General features: G+C 35.0%; 1 long non-coding RNA gene across 1 annotated transcript; it reads right to left on the reverse strand.

Annotated features, from left to right (window-relative positions):
- Positions 1 to 798: 798 nt before the first annotated feature.
- On the reverse strand, positions 799 to 11511 carry LOC308056537. The gene is made up of 2 exons (XR_013924867.1): positions 899 to 11511; positions 799 to 840 (listed from the first exon to the last, which is right to left on the reverse strand). It is a non-coding gene; the product is annotated as an uncharacterized lncRNA (long non-coding RNA).
- Positions 11512 to 12063: the final 552 nt, after the last annotated feature.

A 12063-nucleotide genomic window follows, 5' to 3' on the forward strand; every position in this document is an offset into this window, starting at 1 on the left:
TCTCACTCCCTCCAGAAATCAAAAAATACCTGAAAGACTGCCAAACATGTTTCCAGTGTTTCTGCCTTGTTGAGCTTTTATGCCAAAGCTGTAATTGCGAAAAAAAAGATTGCAGAACTTCTATGAAACAATTGCTTTTATTTACAAAAAGATTACAGCAAGTGTAATGACAATGGACTTAAAAACTTCTGAATTTTATTAAGATGTCTTGTGGATACATGCTTAAGTGTCCAGTCCTGCACTTGGGTCACAACAACCCCATTCAACATTACAGGCTTGGGGAAGAGTGTCTGGAAAGCTGCCTGGTGGGAAAGGGCCTGGGGGTGTGGCTGACAGCTGGCTGAACATGAGCCAGCCCTGTGTCCAGGTGGCCAAGGCGGCCAGCAGCATACTGGCTGGTACCAGAAACAGTGTGGCCAGCAGGACTAGGGAAGTGATTGTCCCCCAATACTCAGCACTGGTGAGGCTGCACCTTGAATCCTGGGTTCAGTTTCAGCCCCTCACTGCAAGAAAGCTATTGAGGAGCTGGAGCGTGTCCAGAGAAGGGCAACAGAGCTGGTGCAGGGTGTGGAGCCCGTGTCTTATGAGGAGCAGCTGAGGGAACTGGTTTTTAGCCTGGAGAAAAGGAGTCTGAGGGGAGACCATATTGCTTTCTACAACTACCTGAAAGGAGGGTGTAGACATATGGTTGTTGGTCTCTTCTTCCAGATAACAAGCAATAGGAAAAGAGGAAATGGCCTCAAGTTGTGCCAGCAGGAGTTTCAGGCTGGTTATTTAAAAAAAAAAAAAAAAAAAAAAAAAAAAATCTTTACTGAAAGGGTTCTTAAACATTAGAACAAGCTGCCCAGGGAAGTGGTTGGAGTCACCATTCCTGGAAGTGTTTAAAAGATGTGTAAACATGATTAGGGACATGATTTAGTGGTGGGCATGGCAGTGCTAAGTTTAATAGTTGAGCTTGATGACCTTCAAGGTCTTTTCCAAATTAAATGATTTTACGGAATGTGTTTATTCAAAAAGAGGTTTCTTAGTTTTTCAGGAAATTAGATTTCATGGAGATTCTAGAGACTTCCAAATTCCATTTGTGTTGTACTGAAATGAGAACTGAGAAATAATAGTTCTTGTCATTGCAGGATTCCTTCTGAATGTAAGAATTCACAGGACTGATATTTCTAGAAAGAAAAATAATTGAATCTGCTGAGTCAGCTTTGTTTCAAATACTGAAGTAGGCTTTCTCATATTTATTCCTACTATTTAATTACTATCATTTCAATATTCATGGAATCTCTGGTGTGTGACAGGATTTAATAGTCCTTTGCTTATGTCCTCTATCCCCATCTTCCAGGAGTGAAATAGGGTAATAACCAATTTTGAAAATATTACCAAACAGGAAAGTATACCACAACTCATCTAAGTAATTTCCAAATCTGGTCAAAGTTTGTTTGATAGTGTCCAAAAGAAGCTCACCTTCATTTTTACTAAAACACACATAACTTTTCATGTGTTTTTTTTTAAATGTATTATCTTAGAAAGGTTGTTTCTGTCTCGTTCAACAACATGTGGCTTTTGTCAAACTCTGTCTACAAACAGAGTAAGAGAAGAGGCTGACAAAGCTAATGGTGTCATAATAGTTTTTAAATTAAATGCAAAGATAATTAGTGCACCATGGAGCTTTACCATAAAATATTTTAAAATTTCTCAGGAGGAAAGCATAGGTATGCAGAACTTTTATCCTAGAATAAATATAGTTTTGTCTGGGTTCTGTCTCTGATTGTGACTGATATGCTCAGTGAAAAATTTAAGAAGCATTAGTATTTATAGATATTGATGTTTAGCTTGTTTGGTGGTGGTTGTTGGTGGTGAATTTATTTCTATTTTAATTTGTAACTGTTTTGCACATCATTTGTGCTTGCATGAACTGATCAAGTACTGTTTTAGTAAGGTTTTGAATTATATTTGAATGCTAGTAGTCCTTAAGCATCGTTGAATACTACTTCTAGATACATTTAAGTGATTTTCTAGTTCTGCATAGAATTTGTAATTTTTTATACTGAGTATCTTTGATACTACAGACCATCTTATCTTACTTGTGCCGTATTGAGTAGTATTACAATGAATAATCTATTTTTTTTTTATTGGATCTGTGTTGTCTCCCAGACATATCCCTTTCTCAGAGTATTATCTCTTTGTTTTATACTTTTCCTGAAATAATATGGCTAAACTGAAAAACGTTCAACAACATAAGGAGGTACTTAGTGACATATAAACTTAATGTCATCAGAGTGTTTATTTACTGAGCTCAAACAGTCCCTGAACTGAAGGTGCAGAATCTTAGCATTGACTTCTGTTCACTCAGAGAATTAGTGAATAGAAGTTAATTGTTACATCTGGCTTCCCAGTTCTTAAGCACTTTAATTCCTACCATCATTGGTGCTATGGTTATTGTGAAATTCCTTGAATGATCTCATCCAAGTGTGTCAGGGAAAATTTAAGTTAATTGTGTCTTCTGCTTTTTCTGTACAGCCATTTTTCTAGATTATATTTTAAACATTGTGGCCATATATTTTCCTTGCATTTCAAAATCATCATGGAATGCATAACAAGGTGCTTTTCTTCTGCTTTATCCTATTGCTTTTTCATCGTTTCCCCTTTTTTCTGTGATAAAGCTTAATAGTCACCCAGTTTTTATACAGTCAGTTAAGTAGGCAGTTAGCGTTAGGGTCAAATGTTTAAGAGCTTCTGTGTGTGTGTGTGCTTGTCATAGAGTATGTTTCCTCAGGAAGCTAGAATATTTATGCGTATGTTCACTACCTATGCACAAGCGGGTTATTACTTGTGTAACACATGGCTCCTCACACTGCATGCTTTGTGTTTGATTCTGCACTGCTAGACACACAGGTGCCTCAAAGCTGTACAAAAATTGTGCTGGTGTTCCCATCTGAATATGTTTCCCAGAGAATTGGAGTCGCCTGGAATGAAAATGTTACATTTACAAAATCTGGAGAGTCGATTTCTCTAAGCACTTGGCACTTTAGATTCCAGAAAAAAATTAATATGAGATGTAAAATTCTAATGATATTGTGATCCTGTTGCATAAACGTTATGAGTACAATGAACTCTGTATTAAGAAGCATGGACTGTTTGTTTGAAATAAATGTAAGAACCTTTTCATGCTGAAATACAATATTTTGCTTTTGTAAAACTTTTACCAATGAATTTTCAGAGCAAAAGAGTCACTTCCTCTGTTTAAAAATCAGCCTTAAAGGTGTCTTCTTAGCTAAAAACACTTAAACTCTCTTTTTTCTCCACAGGGAAAAATTACAAAGAGTAACTTTTGTATTTCCTATGTGATTGTTATTATTTGTTTGTATAAAACTGGGATGAGAGCTGAATTCTAGCAGTTTTTCTTTCTGTAGACTCTGTCTAGATGGCCAGTTTAGACATCCCTTCTCAGAAAATTGGTGTCTACTTCTCTTATTGCAGAGCTTACAACATGCATAATGTATATGTGTAATAGCGTCATCATCTCATTTAACAAGCTTTAATGAGAAAGGCAGGCTTTATTGTATGAGCCTCAAAGCCATTCTAATATAATGCGGTATTACTTTCAACAGCCAAGACACTGTTGCTTATGCAGTATTACTTTCGACAGCCAAGAAGTAACTTTTAAGTGCTAGGTGGCACACAACTGTTCAGTCTGCTCAGCTTGTTCACACTTAAGACGTGGCTGTGATGCCAGGATAAGAAAAATTTACATTTCGTTTTGCTTGGATTATAAACCTGAATAATACAAAAGTAAATCAAGTTTCACTGTGAAACACCTATACTTAACTCTTATTGAATATTCTCTGTTGTATATACAACAGAAGAGCAATTGTATTCTGGTCCTTTGTCCACAGTGTAAGGATCCTATTTTATGGAGCTCAGCACTTTTCCTTACTGTCTATGAACATATGTTTTCTTCCACAAAAAGATGTGGACATTTTCTCTTTCTCCGCTTGTGCAGAGCACTGTAAGCACAGTGACCTGAATCAGCTGGAATTTATCTGAAAAAACAGAGAATGATACACTTTTTAGGTATCTAAAATCACACTTTTTAAGTTTCTAAAATCTGTTTTTATTAAAAAAAAATCATTTAAGAGTGATTTTGAGGGTGAAATTTTAGTCAGAAGTTTGAAATTTATGACAAAGTCAAGTTATTGGCATGCTTTGTGTCCAGTTCCATCACACTCAATATACCTTGCTTTCTGCCATGTTCACAGTTCTGCCTTGAATTATAAGTCTGTATTGTTCTGATTTAACTTTGAAATTTCTGCTTCTGCTTCAAGGAAAAACTAATCTACTCACATTTGATATTGTTTTTTAATGAACCAAAACTAGCCATTAAATTTCTTTTCTGGTTTTATTTTTACAATATTAATTGGTAACTGTTGGTTATAAAAGTTGTGGAGAGATTATCTTGAAAGATCTTGAAAAGTGTAATAATGTTTAAGGTTTTATTGAAATTCAAAATTAAGTTTTGCCAATGAAATTTCAGCATAAATTATTCATAGAAAACCATAATGTATGAATAATTCAAACAGCATCTTTAATTAGATGCTAAAAAAAATTCTGCAGCAGCCTATCATTACTTTAATGACCTAGAAACCGATCCAGTTTGAAAAACAAAGAACTTCTGCTCAAAGTCAAATTAGCAGGCAATTATTAAACTGCTTATTGTAATTGAACTGCTATCAATACTGTTTATATCCACAAACATACAGCGCATTATGATGTATAATGCTTATGAAATGCCAATAAAATGGAGTCCAAACAATGAGATTTTTAATGAAAATACAGTGCCATTTATAAGCTGTTAATAGCAGTGGAAAAAATGGGCCATGAATAATAAGTTTTTGAGCTCTAACATTAAAGGATAACAAAGCACTGTATATTAGAACAGAATAGCCATTGCTTTTTTCTATTAATAAACATCTTTAAGTTCTTATAAGAGAAAAAAATTCCACTTTCTTTGTGTCTTGGTCCTCACCTTAGTTATTATAATTAGTTTAATATCACTATTAAATGTTTCATAAACAGGTAGGTACAGAAGAGTCCTTGAAAATTCTTCTTTAAAATCACCCTGCTCATGGAACAGTCTGTCAAGCTTGGTATCACTTGCTGAATCTTTCCTACTCCCTTTAATATTAAGTATTGTATCTTTTTAAGAGGGTATCTCCAAGATGTAATAATTGTACTGCAAAGATCTACCTAACGTCTAGGCTGTTTCCCCTTAACTAAACTAAAACATATTATCTCTTGCTAGTATGGAAAGAAAAATGTTTCCTTCCTCTATGCTGGGGGTTTTGTTTATTTGTTTGGGGTTTGGGTTTTTTTTTGTTTGGTTGGTTTTTGTTTTGGAAGGGTGTTTTTTTCTTACTTTTTGTTGTTGTTGCTTAATAAAGAGTGCTGTGTTTCACTATCTTTTTATTTTAAACTGAAATTTTAAAGTTTTTATTTTCTTTACCTGATATTATTTTTCTTCCTTTTATCAGTTTAAGTCCTGTAGTCATGTGCAAGAAAGGGTAGTTGCCTGCTGAGGCTGCAGTTGCCTCATCAGCCTTGTCAAAATGCGAATATCTGAGATGCACCTGGGTTGTTTTCCCATTTTGGCTATTCTGAAGGAACTAATGTTCCTATCTAGTTTCATTTTCTACTTAGTGCATGCTCCAGATATTGTCTGGTTTGCCTTTTTTTTTTGGGTGGTGGTGGTGGTGGGTTTTTTTTTTGGTTTTGTTTTAAATAATAGCAGGTAACTCAACTGCACAAAGTAATACACAGATCTTTTCTTATGAATGGTCATACAGTTATGGTCTGTTTGTTGAGGGAACAATCAAATCATGCAATGAAAATGTTTACTTTTTAGTTCTGTATAAATAACTCAATATGAACAAAGTGTGGAAATTCCAGAAAAAACAGTTCTCCAGAGATAAAGTGCTCAAATTCCTTTCACTGGTTGAGAACTATTCTTCAGATAAATGTTATGGTTGTTATTTCAAGATATTGTTGAAAGGATGGATACCAGAAGAAAAACTTACAAAGTTTTATGGAATTTTTTACTGCACACCTCTGGGACCATTTTCAATTTACCACCTGTCACTGAACAGAAGCTTTACACTGTTAACATCAAGGCCTTGAATCTTCTTTCTGCCAGGACAGAGACATTTTAACCTGTGCAGTTTGTTTTATGAAGTGTTCCAGCAGTTCTTTAGAGCATAGTGCAATCGTAAGTAAAAAATTTCATAAAAAATGATGCAGAAGATTCCTCTAATATCTGTCCTCCTCCATAAAGAAGAAATAATTTAGATTACAGGTCACAGTCTGTGCTGTCCTCTAATCACTGGCTGTTGGGTTTTTTGGGTTTTTTATTTTTTGGTTAGTGGTGGGGTTTTTTTTTCTTTCTTTATGAGCCTTAGAAAACTATGTACTTTATTTCAAAAGTGAAATTAAATCTAATGATAGTACTACTAATTAAGTAATACTACACTTCATAAAATCAAGGGAAGAAGTCTGAAGAAAGCTTAAAAAAAAGGAATAAAATTGTGCTAGGGACATGGAAGGAGAGACATTATTACTTAATGGTCTAAGCTGTGGTAATGAGTTTCCTAAATAGGGTTTGGTAGGTACAAGCAGACATTTGGCAAAGTGAACTTCACTTGCAAGGTGTAAAATATACACAGAGCTGCTGTTCAGTTCTCAGTTTTAAGATTCCTGTGGCTGCCAGGCTACTGGGAAATAAGTGAAAAAAAGGCAGTGTAGGGTGCAAAGTTGAGAACCCTACTTTTAAAAAGTAGAAGGAAGAAAAGAGAAAGTAAAAATTGGTAATTGAGAAATTTACCAAACCTTTCTTGCTCTGTATGTTCTATCAAAAAGAAATAACCCCACACACACAACTCTGCAGAAAATCAGTAACTTCTCACAGCCAACTTCTTTTCATAGATGGCTCAGGGAAAACACAAAAACTAACTTTTGTCTTGGTTCTCACTCAAGTGCTTTTTGGGAATCCTGACTTCTTAACTCTCATTGGCAAATAGCTATTTTCATTGGAATCTTTCAGTATGGATTATTACAATAGAGCATCTTTCCCTAACACAGATTTATTTTGTTTCTTCTCTGCTTCAACCACTTAATCAGAGCAAATTTGGTAATAATTTTACATATTAAATACATGTTCTTTCTTTTCCTGGTACCAGCCTTTCTTCAGAAGAAAATGAGAACCAAAAAAACCCTATAAATTATTGAAAGAAAAATAAATACTTATGCTGGTATGAATTTTCAGAAAATGATCAGCATTTAGTTTCTTAAATTGAAGCCCCAAAAGATATCACATGAAGTCTGCAGCTCTTTGTCTTTTGATCATATTTATTTTATGCCTTACTGAAGTCCAGTTTAACAGTGGTAGGTTTTCCAGGTCATCTGAAAAGGTTTATTCCAAGACAAGATCCAGCTCTTTTGTATTTCTAGTATTCAGACTATTCTAGCCTCAGGTGAAAAATATTACAAGGCTCTTCATAAATATTAAGAAAAGTAGCACCCCAACTGTCTAACTAGCCATTTTATAGGAAAAGTCTTTTATTCAAAACAGCTGTTGAAATGTTTTCAGTAAAGGTATCTCTGTAAAGCACATGCACACACAGCACATACATGTATACATACATATATTTAAATAAAATAAAGACAAAAAATCTTATATTCATGATATTATTTAAAAAAAAAAAAAAAGTGGTTTTCTACATATTCATTATATTGTATACAGTCCATCCTCAACTGCCTAAGAGAAATTTAGAAACTGATCCAAGAGGAGGGGTTCAAACAGACTTGTCATACTGCTCAAGCTATTCAACATGAGACCGGAGCTAATTCTTTTGATCTAAATTCTACTATGCCAGTCAGTATGTTAAAAAAATATAAATACCCTTAATAACATGCTTTAACTTATTGGTCAGTGTGGAACTGGTCATGCAGCTGGACCAAATGATCACTGTAGGTCCCTTCCAGCTGAACTATAGAAGGTTTTACTGTTTTCCCATTTGTCGACTTTGGTCATCAAATATTAATATAAGTTGTAGCTCTAAATACAAGCAAAGTTAAAAAAGTAAGTATTTCCTCATAGGTTCAGAAGGCTTAGAAATTTTATTATATTTATGCAAAGACTGACATCCCAGGGAAAAGTATGGTGTATTTAGTAGTAAGGTGAAAAATTACATATTTTAAACCAGATATTTTATGATGTAAACCAGATGAATTTTTTGAGAATATACAAAAAATCCAGGTTGTGAACACCATGTGAACTGGAGAACTCCTTCTGGCTTAAATGTATCTTTTTTAGTTTCAGGACTATATGCAAATTGGAACTTCAAAAGAAAAGGAAAAAAAAGGAAAAACATCATCAACTAAAATTATGTGCTGTTTACAATCCCCTTAACTGATTTCTAAATGGTTGATAATTTTCTAGATAGTGCTAACAGTTAAGTAAGATGCTGCATATCTGACAGTTTTAAAACGATCATTATTTACATAGGTTGAAAAGTAACACTTTTTCTTACAAAGCTGGGTATAAGAATGACCTTGTCCATAAAATTTCTTGCCCCATTGTTTTAAGTTTTATTCATTGCTATGATTCTACTTTACTAATAGCAATATTTTATAATAATGACATGCTGTATTTAATTGCATCAGCTGTAATTTTGGCTTTTACATATTATTTGCGTCATGCCCACATGATCCTATTATGCATCTTCTGTATAGTGTTTGGCAAAAATAGATGCAAAGCAATCATAAAGTTGGGATAGTCATTCCATTTTATAAACCCACTGCTAGGACAGAACTAGGAAAAGATCTTGTAACATTTCAGTGGTATCTGCCTAAAACCACCTCATCACCACAGGAAAGTCTTGCTTTTGTGTAGTGTTCATTTCAGATTAGCTTTGATGTGCTGTGATTTTACTAAAGCCTTAATCTTATGACAGCTTTCACTCCATCCCTTCTCAAAATGGTTACTCTGGCTCATAATGACTGGCAATTTTACACAGACTTTGCAGATGAAAGTAAATGTCTCTGCTTTGGAAGTAGCTGAAACAGTCTTCCAAATATTGCCCTGAACTTTTGATGTATAAAGTATCATTATTTTCTGTTAGTGTAGTGTAAGAGTTAGTAAACCTGAAAGAAGACCTAAGGAAAATGCAGAAAAACTGCACGAAGCATCTAAAAGGTCAAGGGAAGGAGAAGGTGTGTGGCTAGAAAATCACTGGTAGAGGAGATTGCACATAATAAACCTAGAGCAACAGGATAACTAAAAGAAGATAGTGGATGCTGAGGGAGAAAATTAAGCCTTCATGAACAAGTGTAAAAAGGAGTTGGTTAAATGAACCCAGGTATATCTTTAAGACTTTACTTTTACTGAGATACCGGCAAATGGCTAGCTGTGAGTTTAGGAAGTTTGGTCCTTAAATAGAAAATTAGGTAGGGGTTTACATTATGTTCCTCTCTGGGGACATAATTGTCTATGGATGTAGACTTAACACACTTTATCAGCTCAAATGCTGCTTCTGGCTTGCATCCCGTTTGTTCTTTGGAATTCAGATCAGTCTGTTTGGGCTGGCTGAAGTCACAGAATAATTTACTACTCACACAGTAACATGACCACTTTTAAATAAATTAAGCATTCTTCACTGTGGATCACATTACCCTAGCTAGCTAGATTTGTTGAACAGTATAATTGCTCTCCTGACATTTAAGGTGCTGTTTAAGGTGGTAAGGTTATCCCTTCTCAACTTTTTCTGTGCATTCTGTTTCTTGATTTTTTCCTTCTGTGCAGATATCTGTTTCTTTCCTACACAGTCTTCTAGTGCTCCCACCAGTGCTGATGGCACATAACTTGTATTAGCTGTGCAGGGAAGCCACAGTGGGCACTGAGTATGGAAATGCAGGAATAAACCAACCTACAGTATTGCTGCTACCTTGGAGGGTGTAGATGAAATAGGACAGAGAAGTTTGTAGAAAGTTGATGGAACAACTGTTTCTGAGTCATTGAGGAATTAAGATATATCACTGATAGGATCAGCAGTAAATTACTGTTAAGATGAAGCAGAAGAAATGTGCCACTGAGTGAACTCATAGAAGTTCAAGGTTAAAAAAAAACCCACCAACTGATCTTATCTGGTAACTTAGCAAATGTGAAATGGGATGGATGTTTGCATGAAGTACCATTTAAGGGATTGTGTTACAGAGAAACCAGGAGTGCTTCCAATAAGGAATAAAATCTGCAGGTTCATGGTAATAGAGTCAGTGCACAGGCAACAGTAACTGAAAGGAACGGTGAGGGAAAAGGAAGTGTACCAAGGCTTAAACTCTTGCCTTCAGGCTGTCAAATGAACTATATAGCCTAATGGTACTCTGAGACTTTAAAAATTGCAGAAAACAAAACTGAAAGATGTGATTTTGTTTAAATAGTGAGTAAATACTGGAAAGGTTAGATGACTGGGGGAACTACTGACTCCTGAATTTTGAGCTTGTCAAATTTATTTATTTTCATTATTTCAATCTACATGGAAGTTTTTTTCTGGAGAATTGGTGCTGGTGTCTTAGTTCTTTCTTTGTCTTCATGGTGTTTTGTAATGCATAATAAAATCATGATAAAAAAAAAAAACAAACAAACTTTTCTGAGGTCATCTTAAAAAATCACATACAAGTTATAAAAATGCATAAACCTTTGTAATTATTTGGCAGGCAGCAGTGTTTGATTTCCACCACTTCAACACAACAACAACAACAAAAAAAGTGCCGAAAATTTGCTCCACAATAAGCCACTCTGCTAGAAAGCTACAGGAGTATTCATTCTTTTTGTGTTCTCTTCCCAGCAGGGGTGGAATGCAACTAAAGTACAAGATATTCATGAAATTATTTTCTTATGGCAGTTAGTGTGTCTTTCAGCCTCTATAATTTCTATCACTCGTTCAATATGGGCAATGAGTAGAATGTGTAAAGGCATTTGAAATATCTTTATTTACTGTATGTGCTAATTGCAGTCACTTTATGTCATACGGTATATCTTCTGTCATAAATTTAACATTGCTTCCTGGCAGAGAAGTAACTGGGAGGTTATGTTACCATTCTTTTATTCTGATTTTCCCTGCTACTGCTTCTTCTGTAATCAGAAAGGGTTCAAGCTTATAGAGGAAGAGCAAAATGTGGCACCCATGTGGGTTTTATACTCTCTTGATGAATAAAAGTCATTGGCAGAATGCAGAAGTGTGAAAATTATTTCTGCAGGAAAAAAATAATTGGCTTAATTTTCCCTTTGTTTCTGTTTTGCTCAAAGAAACCGTTTATTAATAAGGTCCCATTTATTACACAATAGGCATCTCACAGTGGACAAATTTCAGGCTGTGATTTACTCTCACTGTTCATTGGAATTTGAATGTTTCATTCTGTCTTCAAATGCACCATGAGACTTTTGACTCTTCCCACACACACACACCCTCCTCCCCACCCACACCCACCACCACCCCTGATATTGCCCTGTTTCTCTTTATGGGTGCAAATACTCAGAAATCCTTAAATTTCAGACTGTGGCCTTGTGACAGTGAGGACTGGCAGCGTTTGAATGTTTTCAGCCATTTTATGGAAACCACAAATATTCTTTAATGTTTAGCTCTCTAGTTCATTGTGATCAAAATTTCAGACTCTGTGGCCTTGTGACAGTGTGGACCGGCACTGTTTGAATGTTTTCAGCCATTTTATGGAAACCACAAATATTCTTTGATGCTTAGCTCTCTAGTTCATTGTGATCAAAAGGGTAACTGCCCTGATGATGAATAACAAGTCATGACTGCCCGATAAAATCACAGACATAGGGACCCTGAATGTTAATTTCAGAAAGAAGACTACAGGTGCAAAAGACCATTTTCTTTCTTAAATACATTCGTAAATTTTCAAAATTATTTTTTTTTTACAGGATTTCCAGTTTGAATCAATAATTTTCTTTTTTTTTTCTGTAATTTACTTCGGAGTTGAAATCAGCTAAGA

This window comes from Falco punctatus (genome assembly GCF_963210335.1).
Source record: "Falco punctatus genome assembly, chromosome: Z".
Lineage (NCBI taxonomy): Eukaryota > Metazoa > Chordata > Aves > Falconiformes > Falconidae > Falco > Falco punctatus.